Genomic DNA, 19,989 nt, shown 5'->3' with positions numbered 1-19,989 from the left:
GTGAGATCAGGCTCTTAAGTTCTGCGCAACAACCAACACAACTCATACTCAGCACTGGTCCGTTCTCTTCCCCTAACTTGCCTACCTTGTCAATGGCAGCAGGATTTCCCATTCACCCAGGAATTTTAGGGGGGAAGTGAGGACAAGTGCTGTAGGCAATGGGGGTTTTTTTGTTTCCCTGGGCACCAGGTACAGTTTGGAGCCGAGTCCCACAGCTGCAGCGTGGTTAATTGCAGGCAGCCCAAAAGAGGACTGCGCCCCGTAGTTGGCAGGATTCGAACCTGCGCGGGGAAACCCCAATGGATTTCTAGTCCATCGCCTTCACCACTCGGCCACAACTACCTGCTCCAGCCCTCTCTGCCCTGCTCATCACATGCCCTGTGCAATGACACCCGGCTCCCTGGGAGTTTCAGGGCCAGGCTTCTCTCGGAGCCCTGCAGTTCAGACCTGCACTGAGCATGACAGGTACCAGGCTTCCAGAGGCCTTTAGGGGCATAACCACAGGGGCTATGGCTGCAGCTCCCAGCACCTTGTCCTCAGCCGGGCATCTGGGTTATCCTGCCACGGCCAGGTGGTTCCACTCCCCAGCTGATCTTGACTGCTTCCAGGGAAGAAGGGAAGGCAGCTATGTGGAGACAACCAGGGATGGTGGCAGTTGTGGGACCCCGCTTTGCTTCTCAAATTTATCTGCGGGGGACTCCAAACCTGCTATGAGCACTAGGGTGGGGACATTCCTGCAGGGAAGATGGTGACCTCCAGGCAGCACCTCCAGCCTCTTGGGGACGTAGGGTGGTGTCAACCCTTGAACAAAGACCACGACTGCCTGCAGGTTGTTGGTGTGTAGAGGGAATGGCTTGTAAGAGTGAGAGAGATCTATGGAAAGGGCGTAGCCTGGCTGAGGAGAAGTGTGGAGGGTGAAAGGGAGAATAAATGAGAGGTATGGAAGACTTAAAAGGAGACAGGAGAGCGCTTGTTTTGGTGGAATAGGTATGTCCTGAACTTTTTTCCAGCGCTGGCAAGCATTGTCCAATTCCTGAGTATAAAGCAGAATATTGAACGATCCACAAAAGCAAATATTTCCATTATTAGGTGAAAATAGCCCTTATTGCCTTTTGGCTCTGGAGCAGGAATATTTGGAAAATGGCATTGAGTGGTTGCTATGGAGGTGGTGCATCTGGCAGTGCCTGTCTGCATGCAGAGCAAGGGTGGGAGGTGTTTGCAGTCGAGAGGGTGAGCATGAGGAGCGGCTTGAGGAAGTGTGTGTGCGGGGGGCTCGAAGGAGGAGGCCGGTCAGTCTGTGAAGTGGAGCAGCAGGAGGCAGCCAGGCTCTGATCTGGAGGAGCAGGAGGCAGCACTGCCCACGGGTGCGTTGGCGGAATAGTGATGAGCGTAGCAGCCTTCCAAGCAGTTGACCCGGCTTCGATTCCTGGCCAATGCTGACAAATGTCTCATCAACCTGGCTCCAGGGTGGGTGTCTTACATGTTCTGCAGCCAGGCTCTTCTGTTCAAACAATGCCCAGGTTTCCCCTGGGCTTTCGGGCCAGTCCCCTTACCTCCCCGCAGCCTTGAGACCAACTGAGACCAGTGCTTTCTGCCTGCTGGGAGGCCACCAGGCTTGACTGTTCACTGTGGTGCTGGTACAGGAGCCAGGAGAGAGGCATTTTTGTCCAGGAACTGCTGGTGCTGCTAGCTGCACCTGGCAGGAAAAGCATGTGCTGTGGCAGGGTCCAAAAGAAGATCAGCAGTGCCTAGGTGGTCGTCAAGGGACACACTGAGGCCAGGTATGCAATTTGGGGGGGCGGTGGGAGGAGGCCTGTTCTTTATGTAATGGCTCAAAGGCCTGTCTGTCTGAGCTGAAGTCACCCTGGAGACGCTGACCTACCCTGTGGAGGCTCCAGCATTGCAGAGCCATCCGGAAGTTTACTGGAACTGGATGGAACGCTGTTGCTGGTAACTAAGACCTGAGCCCCCCTCATTTCTCTTGAAGCTTATGGCCTGATGGCCAAAGGAAACACAAGGAGCCTCTCATAACTAGACTCTCTACCTCAAGGGGGTGAAGCTTCTCGAGTCTCTGATTCCAGGGTTGCTTAAAGAAAAAAGCAACGTTCTTTGCTGTGCTGACAGTCAAAACTGATTCTGAGCTGGGGGGTTGTACGAAAAGTTTGTGTTAGCACAGTATTTACAGACTCCCACTGTGTCAATAGCAGTGCTACAAGTTGTTGGAGTTACCAAGAGGGGGATAGTGATTGGGCATGCTCTGTTCCTACTGCAATGCCCACCCTAACCCCATCTTGCCGTCACACTGGCTACGTCCAGAGCTGAAAACCAGCGCTTTCCTCCTTTCCACTCCATACCCATCCCCTGGACTTTATTCCCACAACACCAATGAAAGAGAGAAGTGCCAGGACTGTTTTTCATATGAAGTTTCTGAAGAACATTTGAGAAGACTGAGAAGTAGATTCAAAAGGTCTGAATTAACATTCACATCTGAACAATTGGCTGAAACACCTTCTCCCCTGGAAACTGGTTCCCATCTCTGACAACCCCCACAGTAAAACAGGGTTAGTGTGTGTGACGTTTCTGGTATTTCCACCTCTGTCCACTGCTTCTTGACCTCCCACTGGGCACCACTGGCAAGAGGATGGCTCTCTCTCCTTTAATCCACCTGCCTATTCTCCAGCACTCTCAGCCTTCCCTTCCCCAGGCTAACCAACCCCAGCTCTCCCAGCCTGTCCTCACATGACAGATGAGCCAAGTCCTTAATCACCTCAGTGTCCCTTTGGCAGGGCTGACAGATCCCCTAGCAGTGCAGAACTGGGAATCAGCCGCACAATGACACTGGTGGAGTCCCTATAAGGCCACTTGGCATGCAGACATGGAGGTGTCCCGCAGAGGAAGTGCACTTTGCAGAAGGCTTTCCACTTGGTGCCGGGAACAGATTGCACCAAGAGAGAAAACAGAAGCAAGAGCAGTCAGTCAGGGGAAGACGTGCACCTGCCCCAACGTTCATGGACCTGGAGCAGCACTGACTGCTGAGAGGTTTTGGTGGTGCAGCATTGAGGAGAGTCGTGCATCATCTGGAAGACCAAACAACGACACTGGACTTAGCCTTGTGCTTGCCTGCATGCTTGCATGGCAGATGTCTCGGCTTACTGCTGAGCAGCTTAGGTGCTTTTTTCCTCCAAAACAACTGGGAGTAGCAAGGTGCATCACCAAAAGGAAAGGAGGCATAAACCTGAGATTCAGGCTCAGAAAGGCAACTGAATGGTTCTGAAGGCATCCTCCACAACTCAGCTGAGCCCACGTGTTGTCATCTCAGCCCACTTCATAAGCCTGCTTCTGTCCTCTGCCAGGGGGTACTCAAGACAGGCAGTGAAAAGTCACTGCTTCCTGAGCATACATCCAAGCCGCCCTGGGTACACTGCCAGAAGAAATGAGATAACCTCTTGAATGCTCTCAGCGACAGGTCTCAAGGCTGACCCTGAGATACATCATAGGGTTGTGATCACAAGGCTACAGACTCCATTTCCACGAGGCTTTTTGGTCTTTCTCTTCCCTGTTGGCTTATTTTTGGTGCTGTGGTATCAGTTCAGGGAGCTCCATCCACAACTGGTGGTAAGCTCAGGAGAGAAGGCAGTTGCTCTTCCTTGCAGAGCAGGTGGCTAACTGAGGGAGGAGGAGAACAAACCACCACGAGTCTCCAGCTGTGCTGCACAAAGTCTTTAATGAGAAGGAGGAAATGCAGTGGCACAGGACAGAGACCAAGAAGCATGTCTGCAGGATTCAGGGAGGCACAGACAATGGCCCATTTCCCAAGAACAAGCCCCATGCAAAGCGCTTGCCTTTTCCCATTCTGCTCTACCTGCTGGCATTCCCAGCCCACCAAGAGCAGTCCCGAACTCCAGCACCCTCCCCCCAACAGCAGGACATTCAGCAAAGCAGAAGAGAATGAGCCCTTTCTCGAGGAGCTCAGAGCAAAGCAGAGCCAGAGGAGACACAGCAAGGCCTGCCATGCAGTGAGGAGCAGTGGGCACAGGTCCCTGCTGCCAGCTGGGATGAGGACACCCAGCCCGTCTGCAAGCCGTGGCCATGCTCCTGCTGCTGCAGGGTCCCCGTCTTCCTTCCTGCTCCAAAGGGGCTGATCCGCCGGCTTCAGCAGTTCAGACTGCAGTGGGGAGGAGGCAGACACAGCCCTGAGCCCCCCAGACCAAGGGAGCCCCCAGAAGAGATGGGAACCCCCCCAGCGCTGAGGGAGCTCCCAACAGCAGCTGACAGAGAGGATCCCACGGCTGTGCTCTGAGGGAAAGAGGTGAGGATGGGGCCCGGCAGGGTCACCACCACGGGCGAGGCCTCAATGGCCACTGTTGAGTCGGCGCAGCGGGCGACACAGGGCTCACTGCAGCTGCTTGCGAGTGGGGTTGGGCCGGAGGCGCCGCAGGGGCGTGGGAGACAGGGTCTGAAGCAAGACATCTCTCGGTGAGGGAGGCAAACCTGAAACACAGAGCAGGCAGGGAGCACAAACCTCAATAACTGTCGGTCTTTCTTTTCCTAAGTTCTCTCTGTTGTCACCCTTTGTTTTGAAAACACACAGTGTGCCTACAGCTGCCACGGCACTCATTGTGCCCGGCCAGTTGCACGGTAAAGGAAGGCTGACCCACTCTTGGGGTAGGACCCAGCACAGTGGGTTTAAAGCACCTGTGGAAAGACTGATCATACCCCATCTCCAGAACAACCATTGCTGCATTGAAGAAGGCACTGGATGTGCTTGGCCATTTGGTTAGAGCCCATCTGCCTAAGGCAGAAATTCTGGTGGTCAGACCTCCCTGCAGCTGAGCCCCATTGATCCCCTCTGCTTGAAAGAACGCCCCTCTTCCCAGCTCTCCCCAGCCACCTCCACCAAAAGGGAAAGGGGTCACAGCCCTTAAACAGTTCTATTGCGGGGCCAAGCGGAGGCAGCCCAAGTATCAACCTGAGTAGCCACCATGAGAGCAGTTCAGCCCACAGGGAGAGATGGAGCGGACTCAGGCTTACCTCGTTCCTGGAGGAAAGGGAGGCAAGAGAAGAAGATGCAGAGCCTGGAGCAGCGCAGGCTTTTATGCCGTGTCCCTGAGCCCCGTGGGGCCACAAACATTCCTTGCTCATGAAGCATCTAAACACCTCCTAGTTGCCGCTTGCTGAGGCCTTCCTGGTGATTAAGCCCTTGCCTCTTTCATCCAAAATATTGTACTCACTTTTCACAGCATCAAACATCGAAACAATTCATCTGTGTCCCGGCTTCATAAGGCCAATTAACTCGGAGGTCTCAGGCTAGCTGTGCAGAGATTTTAAGTGGGTTTGTATCACACGGATTGCCTTTGTCACTTTGCCCTCTTCATGGTGAGCTTGTCCACGAATCATGGTGAAATTCAGCTATGAGGGACACCTCAAGACAGCTTTCAAGTGCTTTCAGTGCAGGCACTCAGGCTAACCCTGAGAGACATTTCTCCCTGCGAGTCCTTGTAGACACACAGGAGACAGTGGGTAAGCTCAGGCAGAAGGTGAAGACTGCACAATCCCATATGGGAGAAGAGACGCACCTCAGCAGGGATGTGGCAAAGCTCAACGGCAAGGAAAGACCATTGTGGGCTGGAGGAAAGCCCCTTGTGGGCAGGAGTGACGGCCACGAGGATCTTGCTTAACCTCATCAGGCTCTACCACCGCCCGATTTTGTGATCAAAGAGATGCTCAAGTCCTTCCCTGAAAGAGACCCACACCCAAATTGACCTGTTTTGCGCGGCGAGGTCATCCCAGAGGCCAGAGGCCTGGATGGCCTGCTTTTGAGAAGAGGCACAGGACACAGAGTCACAAGCTCACGGCTCTTTTTCCTGGGTCAGGGATGGGGTGGCCCATTCCATGCATTTCAAATTACAAAGGGACATTGGATCAGTGTCCCAGAGCACCTGGGAGTCATCGTGATGTGGAAGAGTTGGGGAAAACCCTGAGCTCCAGGCGCACACGAGTCACCCTGCCATGGACTTCAGCGGACACAGTGCCCTGGTCTCAGGCGTGCCAGGGATACCAGAGCTCATAGCCCCAAAGTGCCACTTTCCTCAGGGGCATTTCCTCAGGTCTTAGCAGCATTCCTGAAACAACTGGTACTTCTGTGCGATCTTGTGCCGCTGCTGCCTTCCAAGGCATTGCCTTTCAGTGGCTGCTCAGGAGCCCATGAGACCCGGTGCACCCCAGAATAATTTGGGATGGATGGTACTTCTGGAGTTTCTCTGGGACAACCTCACGCTCCAAGCAGACCAAGCTTCCCAGTTACCTCAGAAGGCTCCCTTCAACTCCTGAACACTGCCACTGTTCGGAGAGGTCATTGTCTCTTGAGCAGCTCTCCCAGGAATACACCGCGCCCCTTTCACTTCTTTTCCCACAGACAGAGCTGGTATTTCCCTTGTGGCAACTTGTGATTGTGGCCTCCTGCCTTTTGCAGTGCCCCTCTCAGGAGAGTCTGGCTCCATCTGTCTGTGTCCCAGCACAGCTTTCCCTGCAATTCCCGGAGGGAGCCTTCACTCCTAATCCTGGTATTTACTTCACGTCCACCTCCAGACCCTACCCCATACCCCTGGCATTTTCTCACCAGTGCTGGCACCCTCACTACCATCTCCTGGTGGCCCACTTGTGCGCCTGGGAGGCTCAGCTGTGAGAGCCTCTGGCTGGTGGGGTGGGCACCAGGCCTCAAGCCCCTGCTCAGCTGAAAGCGTACCTGGTTGGTGCATACATGGTTAGAGTGGGTCATCTCGAAAGCTCCTTTCCAACACAAGCTCATCGATGAAAGCTGAGGGGAAGGATCGTTGCCCTTCCCTTGGCACTGCAGAGGCCGCATCTGGACTAGTGTGCCCATTTTGGTTTGATGCAAGCTGAAGTTCCCTGGCCAATACCTCACACACACACACACAAACACACACCCCCCCAAAAAGAGGAGAGCACAGTCACACAGAAATGGCCTAGGAATAGCGTAATAAGAAAAACAATCACCTTCATATTCTTCATTTGGCTGGACGGGGTTTCCAGGACGAGTTGCTCCTTCCCCTTCCCAGGGATCGAGGTGAAGCTGGTCAGCCTGCAGGTCCCCAGGTCCTCTTTTGTGCCCTTCTGGAAGATAGGAGTGACACTGACTTTCTTCCAGGCCTCAGGAACCTCTCCCAATTGTTGTCACCTTTCCAAGACAATCCAGAGTTTCCTCTTCCAGAAGTCCTCCTGGTCTGAGTGCTTCACAAGCTGTCAACGGGAAGACAGCATGGGTATCTGCAGGTGAGCTCCCTGCTGCTTGAGGGCCTGACTGGCCAGAAGCCAGAACATGGCTTGGATGTTGACTGTGAGGTCACTTCTGGCTCTGCAGCTGATGGGCCTGGGTAGGCTCATGGCAGCACTAGGTGCTTGTGAGGTCACTTGTGCCTGAATACCTGGTAGGAAAGAAGGAGGCCCATGGCTTGGATGCTGCTTGCAAGGTCACTGGTACCTGAGTAGCTGATGGGCCAATGAGAGGAAAATTCCAGGCAAGTGAAGAACTGCAGTCTCCCAACAGCTACAGGAGGTTGTGTAAGGATGGAGCCAGACTCTCCTGAGAGGTGCACTGCAAAAGGGCAAGATCAACACTAACAAGTTGCACCAAGGGAAATGCCAGCTGTCTTTGTGGGAGAAGAAGTGACAGGGGGCACCACGGCGCAGCCCTGGAAGAGCTGCCCAAGAGACAGTGACCTCTCCGAACAGTGGCAGTGTTCAGAAGTCGATGGGGCAAGACCCAGAGCTTCCTGAGGTAACTAGGAAGTTTGGTCTGCTGGGAGCGGGAAGTCGTCCCAGAGAACCTCCAGAGGTCCCTACTAACCATCATTATTCTGGGGTGCACTGAGTCTCATGGGCCCTTGATCAGCCGCTGAAAGGCAACGTCCTGGAAGGCAGCAGCAGCATGAAATTCCACAGAAGCACCAGCTGTTTCAGGAATGGTGCTACAATGTGTGGAAATGCCCTTGAAGAAAGCAGCACTTTGGGAGCAATGAGGCTATGAGCTCTGTTATCCCTGGCACGCCTGACACCAGGGCATCGTGTCCACTGAAGTCCACAGCAGGGTGACTCATGTTTGCCTGGAGCTCAGGGTTTTTCCCAACTCTCCCACATCACGATGACTCCCAGGTGCTCTGGGAAAATGTTCCAATGTCCCTTTGTAGTTTGAAATGCATGGAATGGGCCACCCCATCCCTGACCCAGGAAAAAGGGCCGTGAGCTTTTGGCTCCATGCCCTGAGCCTCTCCTCAAAAGCAGGCCATCCAGGCCTCTGGCCTCTGGCATTCTCTTGCTGAGCTAAACAGGTCAATTTGGGTGTGGGTCTCTTTCAGGGAAGGACACGGGCCTTTCTTTGATCACCCTCCTACGCCTCAATTTGCCCTTTTCCAACAGGTTCCCCACTTCCCAAGCTGAGCCCAGAGCCCTGGTTGGAAGAAGTGTGAGGGCCTGTTCAAGTCATCAAGGGACATAGCTATGGAGGTCCCATGGAGAAGTCACTTGAAAGTAGACCTGCCTTACCCTCTGGTCTGCTCTTCATTGTTATGAATCTGCCTTTGTTGCCTGGGCTTATGGACAGAAAAAACAGGCTGTGGCAGAGCCTGATGAGGGTAAGCAAGGTCCTCGTGGCCCTCACTCCTGCCCACAAGGGCCTTCCCACCAGCCCGCAACCATCCGTCTTTGCCATTGAGCTTTTCCACATCCCTGGAGAGGTGCATCTCTTCTCCTGTATGGGATTGTGCAGTCTGGACGTTCTGCCTGAACTTACCTGCTGTCCCCGTGCGTCTACGATGACCCATTGGAGAAGTGTCTCTTAGGGTTAGCTTGAGTGCCTGCACTCAAAGCACTTGAGAGCTGACTTGAGGTTTCCCTCATGGCTGAGTTTCACCGTCACTGGTCACCACACTTGCCGTGAAAAGGACAGTGTGATAAAGGCAATCCGTATGACACAAACCCACTTAAAACCTTCCTTCACACTAGCCTGAGACCTCCGATTTATGGCCTTATGAATCTGGGACCCCGATGAATCGGTTCGATGATAGGAAGCATCATGCTCACCAGGCCCTGATCCTGATAGGGGACTTGAACCACACAGACATCTACTGGCAAAGCGGCAAATGCACTGCAAGCAGCCCAGGAAACTACTGGAGTGTGTTGAGGACAACTTCCTAGTACAGGTGATGGAGAGCCCGACCAGAGGAGAGGCCCTGCTGGACCTGTTGTTTACTAGTACGGAAGAACTTATCAGAGAGGTCAAGATTGGAGGTAGCCTGGGCTGCAGCGGTCATGCCCTGGTGGAATTCTCAATCTTGAGGGGTACAGGACAGGTATAAAGTAGAGGCAGGACCCTAAACCTCAGAAAGGCAAACTTTTGGCTGTTTAGGGCGCTGCGCTACTGCGTGGGATCCCTTGGGAAACTGCCCTCAGAGACGAAGGAGCAAATGAGAGCTGGGCGATATTGACAGACATTTTTCTTTAGGGCGCTAGAGCTCTCAAGCCCAACGTGCAAGAAGTCAGGCAGGGGAGGCAGGAGGCCGGCTTGGCTCAGTCAACACCTCTTAGCCAAACTAAAACACAAAACCAAAATGCATAGGCAGTGGAGGCAGGGATACACATCCTAGGGAGATTATAGGGATACGGCCTGGGAATGCAAGGGAGGGATCAGGAAAGCCAAGGCAAAGCTGGAGCTGAACTTGCCTAGGGACATGAAAAATAACAAGGGTTTCTTCAGGTACCTATGACAGTATAGGAACATGAAATAAACTGCATCTCCCCGGATGAGCAGAATGGGAGACCTGGCTACAACCAACATGGAGAAGACAGAGGTACTCAACAAGTTTTTGCCTCGGTCTTCACCGGCAAGTGCTCTAGCCACGCCACCCAACTTACAGAATCCAAAGGCAGGGACTGGGAGAATGAAGTACCGCCCATTATAGGAGAAGGTCAGGTTCGAGACCATCTAAGGAACCTGAATGTGCACACGTCCATGGGACTTGACGAGATGCATCCAGGGGTCCCGAAGGAACTGGCAGCTGAAGTGACTAAGCCGCTATCCATCAAATTTGAAAAGTCGTGGCAACTGGTGAAATTCCCAGTGACTGGAAAAGAGGAAACATAACCCCCATTTTTAAAAAGTGAAAAAAGGAAGACGTGGGGAACTGCAGGCTCACCTCTGTGCCCAGCAAGATCATGGAGCGGATCCTCCTGGAAACTATGCTAAGGCACATGAAAAACAGAGAGGTGATTGATGACAGCCAACAGGGCTTCCCTAAGGGAAATTGTGCCTGACAAACTTGGTGGTCTTCTATGATGGGGTTACAACATTGGTGGATAAGGGAAAAGCAACTGACGTCATCTACCTGGACTTGTGCAAAGCATTTGATACTGTCCCGCACAACATCCTTGTCTCTAAAATGAAGAGACGTGGATTTGACGGGTGAACTACTCGGTGAATAAGGAATTGGCTGGATGGTCCCACTCAAAGAGTTGCAGTCAACAGCTCGATGTCTGGATGGAGACCAGTGACGAGTGGCGTCCCTCAGGGACATTATTATTTAACATCTTTGTCAGGGACATGGACAGTGGGAGTTGGCATTGTTTAGCCTAGAGAAGAGAAGGCTCCCGAGATACCTTCAGGAAATATGAGGAGGGAGAGTGTAGTGATAAGACAAGGAGTAATGGCTTTAAACTGAGAGAGGGTAGATTTAGATTAGATATGAGGAAGAAATTCTTTCGTATGAGGGGGGTGAGACACTGGAACAGGTCGTTGAGAGAAGTTGTGGATGCCCCCTCCCTGGTAGTATTCAAAGCCAGGTTGGTTGGGGCTTTGAGCAACCTGAGCCAGTGGAAAGTATCCCTGCCCATGGCAGGGGGGTTGGAAGTAGATCATCTTTAAGGTCCCTTCCACCCCAAAACCATTCTATGATTCATTCTGTGATTCATTCTGTGATTCTAGATGGTATGAAGTGGGAGCACAACAGTTCTGATGAAAGAGGCAGAGGCTTAATCACCAGGAAGGCCTCAGCAAGCAGCAACTACGAGGTGTTCAGATGTTTCATGAGCAAGGAATGTTTGTGGCCCCACAGGGCTCAGGACACAGCATAAAAGCCTGCGCTGCTCCAGGCCCTGCATCCTCCTCTCTTGCCTCCCTTTCCTCCAGGAACGAGGTAAGCCTGAGTCCGCTCCATCTCTCCCTGTGGGCTGAACTGCTCTCATGGTGGCTACTCAGGTTGATACTTGGGCTGCCTCCGCTTGGCCCCGCAATAGAACTGTTTAAGGGCTGTGACCCCTTTCCCTTTTGGTGGAGGTGGCTGGGGAGAGCTGGGAAGAGGGGCGTTCTTTCAAGCAGAAGGGGATCAATGGGGCTCAGCTGCAGGGAGGTCTGACCACCAGAATTTCTGCCTTAGGCAGATGGTCTCTAAGCAAAGGGCCAAGTACATCAGTGCCATCTCTCCTGGTGGAATCAGCAGCCAGTTAGGCACATCTTTGCTCCCAGTCCTTCAAATCTAGCCTTGAGGTGAGCTGTCACGCCTGTAGTGCGTGTTAGCGAGATCAGGTGCAGGCCCTTTCTGGACATGGAGCTAGAAATGGAGATGAAGGGCAGCAAAGAGTGTCCGTGGAAGCAGAGAGATCTGCGTAAACGATAGACAGGCTGACGTTGGGGTCCGTGTTTCCTCTGTGCTCTGTGTTTCAGCTTTGCCTCCCTCACCGAGAGATGTCTTGCTTCAGGCCCTGTCTCCCACGCCCCTGCGGCGCCTCCGGCCCAACCCCACTCGCAAGCAGCTGCAGCGAGCCCTGTGTCGTCCGCTGCGCTGACTCGTCGGTGGCCATCCAGGCCTCCCCGGTGGTGGTGACCCTGCCGGGCCCCATCCTCACCTCTTTCCCTCAGAGCACAGCCGTGGGATCCTCTCTGTCAGCTGCTGTTGGGAGCTCCCTCAGCGCCGGGGGGGTTCCCATCTCTTCTGGGGGCTCCCTTGGTCTGGGGGGCTCAGGGCTGTGTCTGCCTCCTCCCCACTGCAGACTGAACTGCTGAAGCCGGCGGATCAGCCCCTTTGGAGCAGGAAGGAAGACGGGGACCCTGCAGCAGCAGGAGCGTGGCCACGGCTTGCAGACGGGTTGGGTGACCTCATCCCAGCTGGCAGCAGGGACCTGTGCCCATTACTCCTCGCTGCATGGCAGGCCTTGCTGTGTCTCCTCTGGCTCTGCCTTGCTCTGAGCTCCTCGAGAAAGGGCTCATTCTCTTCTGCTTTGCTGAATGTCCTGCTGTTGGGGGGAGGGTGCTGGAGTTCGAACGATTCTTGGTGGGCTGGGATTGCTAGCAGGAAACTGGAAAGGCAAACACCTTGCGTGGAGCTTGTTGTTGGGAAATGGGCCATTCTCTGTGCCTCCCTGAATCCTGCAGACGTGTTTCTTGGTCTCTGTCCTGTGCCACTGCATTTCCTCCTTCTCATTAAAGACTTTGTGCAGCATAACTGGAGACTCGTGGTGGTTTGTTCTCGTCCTCCCTCAGTTAGCCACGTGCTCTGCAAGGAAGAGGGAGATCCTGCCCTCTCCCATGGCATCAACTATAACCCCAAGCATGGAGCACTGCTAGTTGTGGGTAGAGCTCCCTTGAAGTGATACCACAGGATCAAAAATAAACAAGCAGGCAAAAGAGGGACAGAAAAGCCTCAGAGAAATGGAGAGAGCAAGAAGCAATGGAGGGAGTGGAAATAAAAGTAATGCCCCACACAGTTGCCCCGATTTGCTGTTGTCCCACATGGGAAAGGGTTGCCCAGGGAATGTTGTAAGTCTCCATCTTCGGAGATGTCCAACATCCAACCAGACAAGGTGCTCAATAGCCTCCTCTACTTGACTCTGCTTTGAGCCAGACTTGGACTGCATGATCTCCACCTCAGCTGTTGTGTGATTTGCTGAGCCGCCGCTGGATCCCCTCATCCAGGAGCAGCCATCAAGAACAAGGGAGCAGAGAGGGGGCAGGGGCCAGTGCTCAGGATAGCTGCAGAGGTGTGGTGGGCACAGGGCAGGAGAAGGGGCGCTGACGTCAGTCCCAGGGCTGGGAGCACAGGAAAGGAAGGATGATCAGAGTGCATTAAACAATTGACTCAACAGCTAGGCTCTTAAGGTGTAAGCATGCTGAGGAAAGCCCTGAGGGAGCCAAAAGGTCAAGGTCCCACTGAGATTTGAACTCAGATCGCTGGATTCAGAGTCCAGAGTGCTCACCATTACACCATGGGACCTCCTAGACACCTGCTGTCTTTCCCCTCTGGCCACCCTCGCTGAGCCCTATGCTCCTGGCTGAGCCTGACAGTCTCTCCATCTCCCTCACCACCACCAAGTGCAGCCTTCCTCTGGGGCCACAGGGCACTCTCTGCTCACTGGGCCTTTCAGGGGACTGGCAGAGCTCTTTGCGCAAGCCTGGGCATGCCCTTTCTTACAAGACCCAGGCTGGTAACCTTGCTTTTGCATAGTTACACCTGGTTAGGAACTTTCCAGCTTAACCTCTTCAACATTGCACCTCACAGAGTGCATTCATGGCCCAGCAATCGGTGGTTCGATGCGAGCACTTTCAGTGTCGGCTGCTGCCTCCCTTCACCCCCATGTTGGACAGCCTGTCAATCTGCCTGGGTAAGTAACTGCCTCTCCTGTTTCTCACCTTGTGGCTCACACTAAGCAGCCCTTAACCAGATATCCTTACTCTTGGTTGCAGTCCTAGCCGAGCTCCTGACCTTGCTGAATGAGGCGACCAAGAGAGAGGGCAGGGCATGAGGTTCAACACTCCTGCACTCCCGAGGTCTTTCTGGCTGAGGGCAGGTCTTGGCAAGCCAGAGAGACACCTTCACATAGCGGAAGCCCCCTCACCTTCTCTTCTCCAGGCTGAACAAACACAGCTCCTTCAGCGTCTCCCTCAATCACAACGTGCTCCGGCATGCTCTGATACCACCTTGTGCACGTCCCCTCTTCCTCTTCCTGTGTGCACAGGAAGACCTCTTCTGTGGCTCATACTTCCTGACTGCGGTCCTTCTGAAAAATGGCACCAGTGCTCGTGCAACCTGGGGTGGGATTGCATGAGGATGCCTCTGTCCTGTCAGCAGTGTTGGAGAGAAATGCCCCAGAGCCTGCGATGTCCCTGTTGGCCTCTTACTGGTGGGCCTTTACTCCCACCGGCCCCTCTTCCCACTGGTGCTGTCCATGTTTGCTGGTGAGGACCTGCCAGTTCAGGGAAACTTTCTGGGTTGAACCCTGCTGGTCAGCGCTGCATCCTGGATTGGCAGCTAGAGAATGGGCCACTGGGCCCGAAAGAGGGAAGGACGCATCTCAGGAGGTCTCCAGCTTTGGGAGCAGAGGGCAGGGGAGCTCCCTGATGACTAATGAGAGGGAAAAGTTGCCCCAGTCTCCAAAAAAGGCAAAGCAGGACTATCTGGGGAAGCAAGGAAAGGTGATGATAAACTGGAGCAAGTTCTGTGGAGGATCCCTAGGATAGACAGGGGCCAGGGGCTCTGGCCTTGTGAGGAGAGGCTGAGCACCCAAGGCTTGCTTAGCCGGCAGAAGAAAAGGCCTAGCGTGGATCTAATGGGAGCCTCCCCGTGCCTACAAGGAGGTTACTGCAGTGGCTGGAGGATGAGAGCCATGGTCAGAAATTTAACAGGCACTTTGTGACCGGTTACACGAACAAAAATGATCATCCTGAGGGTGCCTAGGCATGGGAACAGGGGTCCATGTGAAATGTCTGTCCTCAAGGTATTTAATCACGCAAAAGGGCAAAGCAGTGATTAGCTGGTGTGAGCCTGCTTGAAGCAGGAGGATGCACCCTCTGACTCCCTGAAATGCCTTCTGCCCAGAAGGGTTGTTGGAGGCTAAAGTGGAAGCAGGGAGAGAGGATTTTGTGGGTGAACGTTTGAAGAATGTCCAAAGAGACGCATCTGAGGGTGAGAGGCATGCAGAATGTGAGTTTTGTTTTTGTCCACAGGAGCTGGGACATGCAAGAAGACCCGGTCAGCAGGCTGAGCAGATCCCCCAGAGGAGCAAGGAGCCTCCACTGAGGAGAGGGAAGGAGGCCAAGAGAGAGAAGCCATGGAGGAGGCCACCAAGAGAGAAGTGCCTGGCAGGAGTGGGACTCAAACCCACGCTTCCGAGGGAGAGTGCAACCTGAGTGCAGCGCCTTTGCTTTGCCATCCTGACCCACTGCTGGTGTCACTGCTGCTGCCATTCCTCCTCTGCAGCTGCCAGAGCCAGCCCAGCTCAGCCAGCCTCCTCCTGGCACTGCTGCGGGGGGAGCTGCGCCTGGGAGCACCCTTGCCCTGCTCCCACCGAGGGCTGCTGGCAGGTGACCACAGCACCTCCAGGCACTTCAGACCACGTGGAACAGGAGTACCCAGCACAGGGGCAGCACACTTCCGATGTGTCTCACAAAGCCCGAGGCAATCCTTCACGGGAGCAACCAAAGGAACCGTCAGCAAGTTACGGCTCTGCACCTGCCAACATCTGGTCAAGGGGCTCCAGGCACACCTGTACCTTTCCCATGACTTCCTCCCATTCCCTCCAGAGCCTGAAGAAATGGGAAGACAAACACTGGCTGGGAAGCCTCCAGCTCCTCCACTTCCCAGTCTTGCCTCCTTCCCATTCCTTCAGTTTACAAGTTGGCCTGCTTCCTCCTTCCAGCCCCCTTCACACACCCTACCTCAAGCTGCTGGGGTATGAGTGTTTTTCCATGCGTGTGAGATAAATAGGGTTTGTGGATCCTGGAGGAGCGGAGGCAAGGAGAGGAGAAGGGGACGGAACTGCTGTCTCTCAGCAGCTACAGGAGGTTATGGAAAGGATGGAGACAGACTCTCCTGAGAGCTGCACTGCAAAAAGGCAAGAGGTAACAGTCATAAGATGCAGCAAGTGATCTTGTCACTCACAAGTTGATACAAAGGAAATGTCAGCTGTTTCTTTGGTAAAAGAAGTGACAGGGTGCAAGGTGTAGCCCTGGAAGAGCTGGAGTGAGGCTATGAGCTCTGGTATCCCTGGCACGCCGGAGACCAGGGCACCATGTTCACTGAAGTCCATGGCAGGGTGACTCATGTTTGCCTGGAGCTCAGGGTTTTTCCCAACTCTTCCACATCACGATGACTCCCAGGTGCTCTGGGACACTGATCCGATGTCCCTTTGTAGTTTGAAATGCATGGAATGGGCCACCCCATCCCTGACCCAGGAAAAAGAGCCGTGAGCTTGTGGCTCCCTGCCCTGAGCCTCTCCTCAAAAGCAGGCCATCCAGGCCTCTGGCCTCTGGGGTGACCTTGCTGCGCAAAACAGGTCAATTTGGGTGTGGGTCTCTTTCAGGGAAGGATGCGGGCATTTCTCCTACTCCTCAATGTGCTCTTTTCCAACAGGTTCCCCACTTCCCAAGCTGAGCCCAGAGCCCTGGTTGGAAGAAGCGTGAGGGCCTGGTTAAGTCATCAAGGGACATGGCAATGGAGATCCCATGGAGAAGTCACTTGAAAGAGACCTGCCTGACCCTCTGATCTGCTCTTCCTTGTTACGAATCTGCCTGGGCTCATGGATGGAAAAAACAGGCTGTGGCAGAGCCTGATGAGGATAAGCAAGGCCCTCGTGGCCCTCCCTCCAGCCCACAATGGTCATCCTTGCCATTGAGCTTTGCCTCATCCCTGGAGGGGCGAGTAGCTTCTCCCATACGTGATTGTGCAGTCTGGATGTTCTGCCTAAACTTACTCCACTGTATTCTGCGTGTCAGCAATGACCAATGGGGAGGGATGTCTCTCGGCGTTAGCCTGAGTGTCTGCACTGAAAGCACTTGAGAGTTGACTTGAGGGCAGGGGAGCTCCCTGATGACTGATGAGAGGGAAATATTGCCCTAGTCTCCAAAAAAGGCAAAGAAGGACTATCTGGGGAAGCAAGGAAAGGTGATGATAAACTGGAGCAAGTTCTGCGCAGGATCCCTAGGATAGACAGGGGCCGGGGGCTCTGGCCTTGTGAGGAGAGGCTGAGCACCCAAGGCTTGCTTAGCCGGCAGAAGAAAAGGCCTAGCGTGGATCTAATGGGAGCCTCCCCGTGCCTACAAGGAGATTACTGCCATGGCCGGAGGATGAGAGTCGGTGGTCAGAAACTGAACAGGCACTTTGTGACTGACTACACAAATGTCGTGGTTTAACCCCAGCCGGCAACTAAGCACCACACGGCTGCCCTCTCACTCCCCCCTGGTGGGATGGGGGAGACAATCAGAAGAGTAAATGTGAGAAAACTCGTGGGTTGAGATAAAGACAGTTAAATAAGTAAAGCAAAAGCCACGCATGCAAGCAAAGCAAAACAAGGAATTCATTCACTACTTCCCTTCGGCAGGAAGGTGTTCAGCCATCTCATCTCCAGGAAAGCAGGGCTCCATCACGCGTAACGGCTACGTGGGAAGACAAAATGCCATAACTCCGAATGTCCCCCCTTCTTTCTTCTTCCCCCAGCTCTACATGCTGAGCATGACATCATATGATGTGGAATATCGCTTTGGTCAGTTGGGGTCAGCTGTCCCAGCTGTGTCCCGTCCCACTTTCTTGTGCACCCTCAGCCTACTCGCTGGTGGGGTGGGGTGAGAAGCAGAAACGGCCTTGACTGTGTAAGCCCTGCTCAGCAGTGACTAAAACCTCCCTGTGTTATCAACACTGTTTCCAATACAAATCCAAACCATAGCCCCATACTAGCTACCATGAAGAAAATTAACTCTACCGCAGCCAAAACCAGCAGAACGGACAAAAATGATCACCCTGAGGGTGCCTAAGCATGGGAACAGGGGTCCAGAGAGGCTGTGAAACGTCTGTCCTCAAGGTATTTTATGACCTGAAAGGACAAAGCACTGGTCAGCTGGTGTGAGCCTGCTTGGAGCAGGAGGACGCACTCTCAGACACCCTGAAATGCTTTCCGCCCACCGTTGGAGGGTAAAGTGGAAGCAGGGAGAGAGGATTTTGTGGGTGAGTGTTTGAAGAATATGCAAAGAGCCGCCTTTGAGAGCAAGAGGCATGCAGAATGTGAGTTTTATAGGGGAGAGTGGAAAAGTGGAATTGCCTAGGGAGTCTCCTGTCCACCCACGTTTCTGTTCTAAGTCCCCCTGCTAGTGGTGGCTGGGACATGCAGCAAGGCCTGATCCAGAGTGCCTAGAGGAGCAAGGCAGGGAAAGGGCAGGAAACCAAGAGAGAGGAGCCTGTCAGGAGTGGGACTCAAACCCACGCCTCCCAGGGAGACTGCAACCTGAATGCAGCGCCTTAGACCGCTCGGCCATCCTGACCCTCTGCTGCTGCTGCTAGCGCTGCCTCGGCTGCTGCCGTTCCTCCCCCTGCAGCTGCCAGAGCCAGCCCAGCTCAGCCAGCCTCCTCCTGGCACTGCTGCAGGGGGAGCTGCGCCTGGGAGCACCCTTGCCCACCCCCACCGAGGGCTGCTGGCAGGTGACCACAGCACCTCCAGGCACTTCAGGCCACGTGGAACAGGAGTACCCAGCACAGGGGCAGCACACTTCCGATGTGTCTCACAAAGCCCGAGGCAATCCTTCACAGGAGCAACCAAAGGAACCGTCAGCAAGTTACGGCTCTGCACCTGCCAACATCCGGTCAAGGGGCTCCAGGCACACGTGTACCTTTCCCATGACTTCCTCCATTCCCTACAGAGCCCCAGGATATGCAAGCCAAGCACTTGGCCGGCAGTGCTGCCTCATGGATGGTTCCTTGGGGCAACAAGGGTGCTTCCTTCTTCCCTGCCTGGGGCCGGGAAGGCTGGGCAAGGAGGTCTCTGCCACACCAACCCCTGGGCGAGCACTGTGCCGGTCTCAAGGAGCCAGTGTGTGGGAAAGGGGCTGGAGAGTCAAGGCGAAAGGACAGGAGATGCGCCAAGTGCTGAGCAACGACTGAGCTCCAGTTGCTGTGGGGAAGAGGCTTACTTACTGCCCATGGTGCAGAGGAAGGAGGGCACAGCTCTCTCTGGGACTTGTTGCTTCATGGATGGAATCTCAGGAGGTCACTAGTCCAAATGCCTGCTCAAAGCAGGGCTAGCCCCAAAGCTAGAGCAGGCTGCTCAGTGCCTGAGCCCCATTGAAACTTGAGTGCGATACGCAGGCATGGAGAATCCCAAAGTTCTCTGGGCACCTGCTCCAGTGCTTCAACACTCCCTGAGAATCTCTGTATGGCCCAAAGCAGCGCCCGCAGTGTGCTTTTGCCAAAGCTGGCCTGGCTGAAAACCAGGCCTGTGTCTGCTGGGTTTGGAGGTGCCCCAAGGCCTGGCCATGAGGCAAGGCTGCAGGGGGAGCCAAGGGGAGTGGCTCGACTGCCCTAAGGGAGCTGAACTTGCTGAGGTGGATGATGTTTTCATACTGCTCTGTGATTGGCTGACAGCCGTTTCTTGACCTCATCATACCCACCGACTCTCAGGCAGACCTGTGATTGGCTGTCAGGACCAGCCACCACTACCCGTGTACCCAGAAGCACATCAGGCAAGGAAGCCCCCACTCACTAAATGTGCAAAGAGGCAACTTTTGACAGCGTCATTCCCCATGGGTTCTCATATTGCTTTGTGATTGCCTGACGGCCATTTCTGACACTGTCAAAACCGCATGGTCTCAGTTCTCCCTCTGATGGGCTGTCCTTTTCCTTTGGACCAAGAAGTGTTCAGATATAAAAAGATATACCATGCAGTGCTATCCACTATGGAATGAAGACAAGCACCTAGCGCAAGCAGTGTTCCTGTGGCTGACCCATCACCTGCTGAGCCAGAAGTGACTTCACAGTCAATATCCAAGGGATCTTCTGGTTTCTGGCCCATCAGGTACTCAGGTAGCAGGGAGCTCCCTTGCAGATACCCAAGCCATCTCCCTGCTGCCAGCTCATGGAAGCACTCAGACAAGGAGGACTTCTGGAAGAGGCCACTCCCGATTGTTTTTGAAGGGTCATTGCAATTGAAGTGTTGATCTGC

At 54.2% G+C, this 19,989-nt stretch overlaps 3 non-coding genes across 3 annotated transcripts; all 3 read right to left on the bottom strand.

Moving 5' to 3' along the window:
- Positions 1 to 260: 260 nt before the first annotated feature.
- TRNAS-AGA (transfer RNA serine (anticodon AGA)) lies at positions 261 to 342 on the bottom strand. Its single transcript has one exon. It is a non-coding gene; the product is annotated as a tRNA-Ser (tRNA).
- Positions 343 to 13,208: 12,866 nt separating this feature from the next.
- On the bottom strand, positions 13,209 to 13,280 carry TRNAQ-CUG (transfer RNA glutamine (anticodon CUG)). The gene has a single exon. It is a non-coding gene; the product is annotated as a tRNA-Gln (tRNA).
- A 4,953-nt stretch (positions 13,281 to 18,233) lies between these two features.
- On the bottom strand, positions 18,234 to 18,316 carry TRNAL-CAG (transfer RNA leucine (anticodon CAG)). The gene has a single exon. It is a non-coding gene; the product is annotated as a tRNA-Leu (tRNA).
- Positions 18,317 to 19,989: the final 1,673 nt, after the last annotated feature.

Source organism: Calonectris borealis, chromosome 11 (assembly GCF_964195595.1).
Source record: "Calonectris borealis chromosome 11, bCalBor7.hap1.2, whole genome shotgun sequence".
Taxonomy (NCBI): Eukaryota; Metazoa; Chordata; class Aves; order Procellariiformes; family Procellariidae; genus Calonectris; species Calonectris borealis.
Note: the sequence above shows the minus strand (reverse complement) of the source record. Positions and strands in the feature narration are given on the sequence as shown.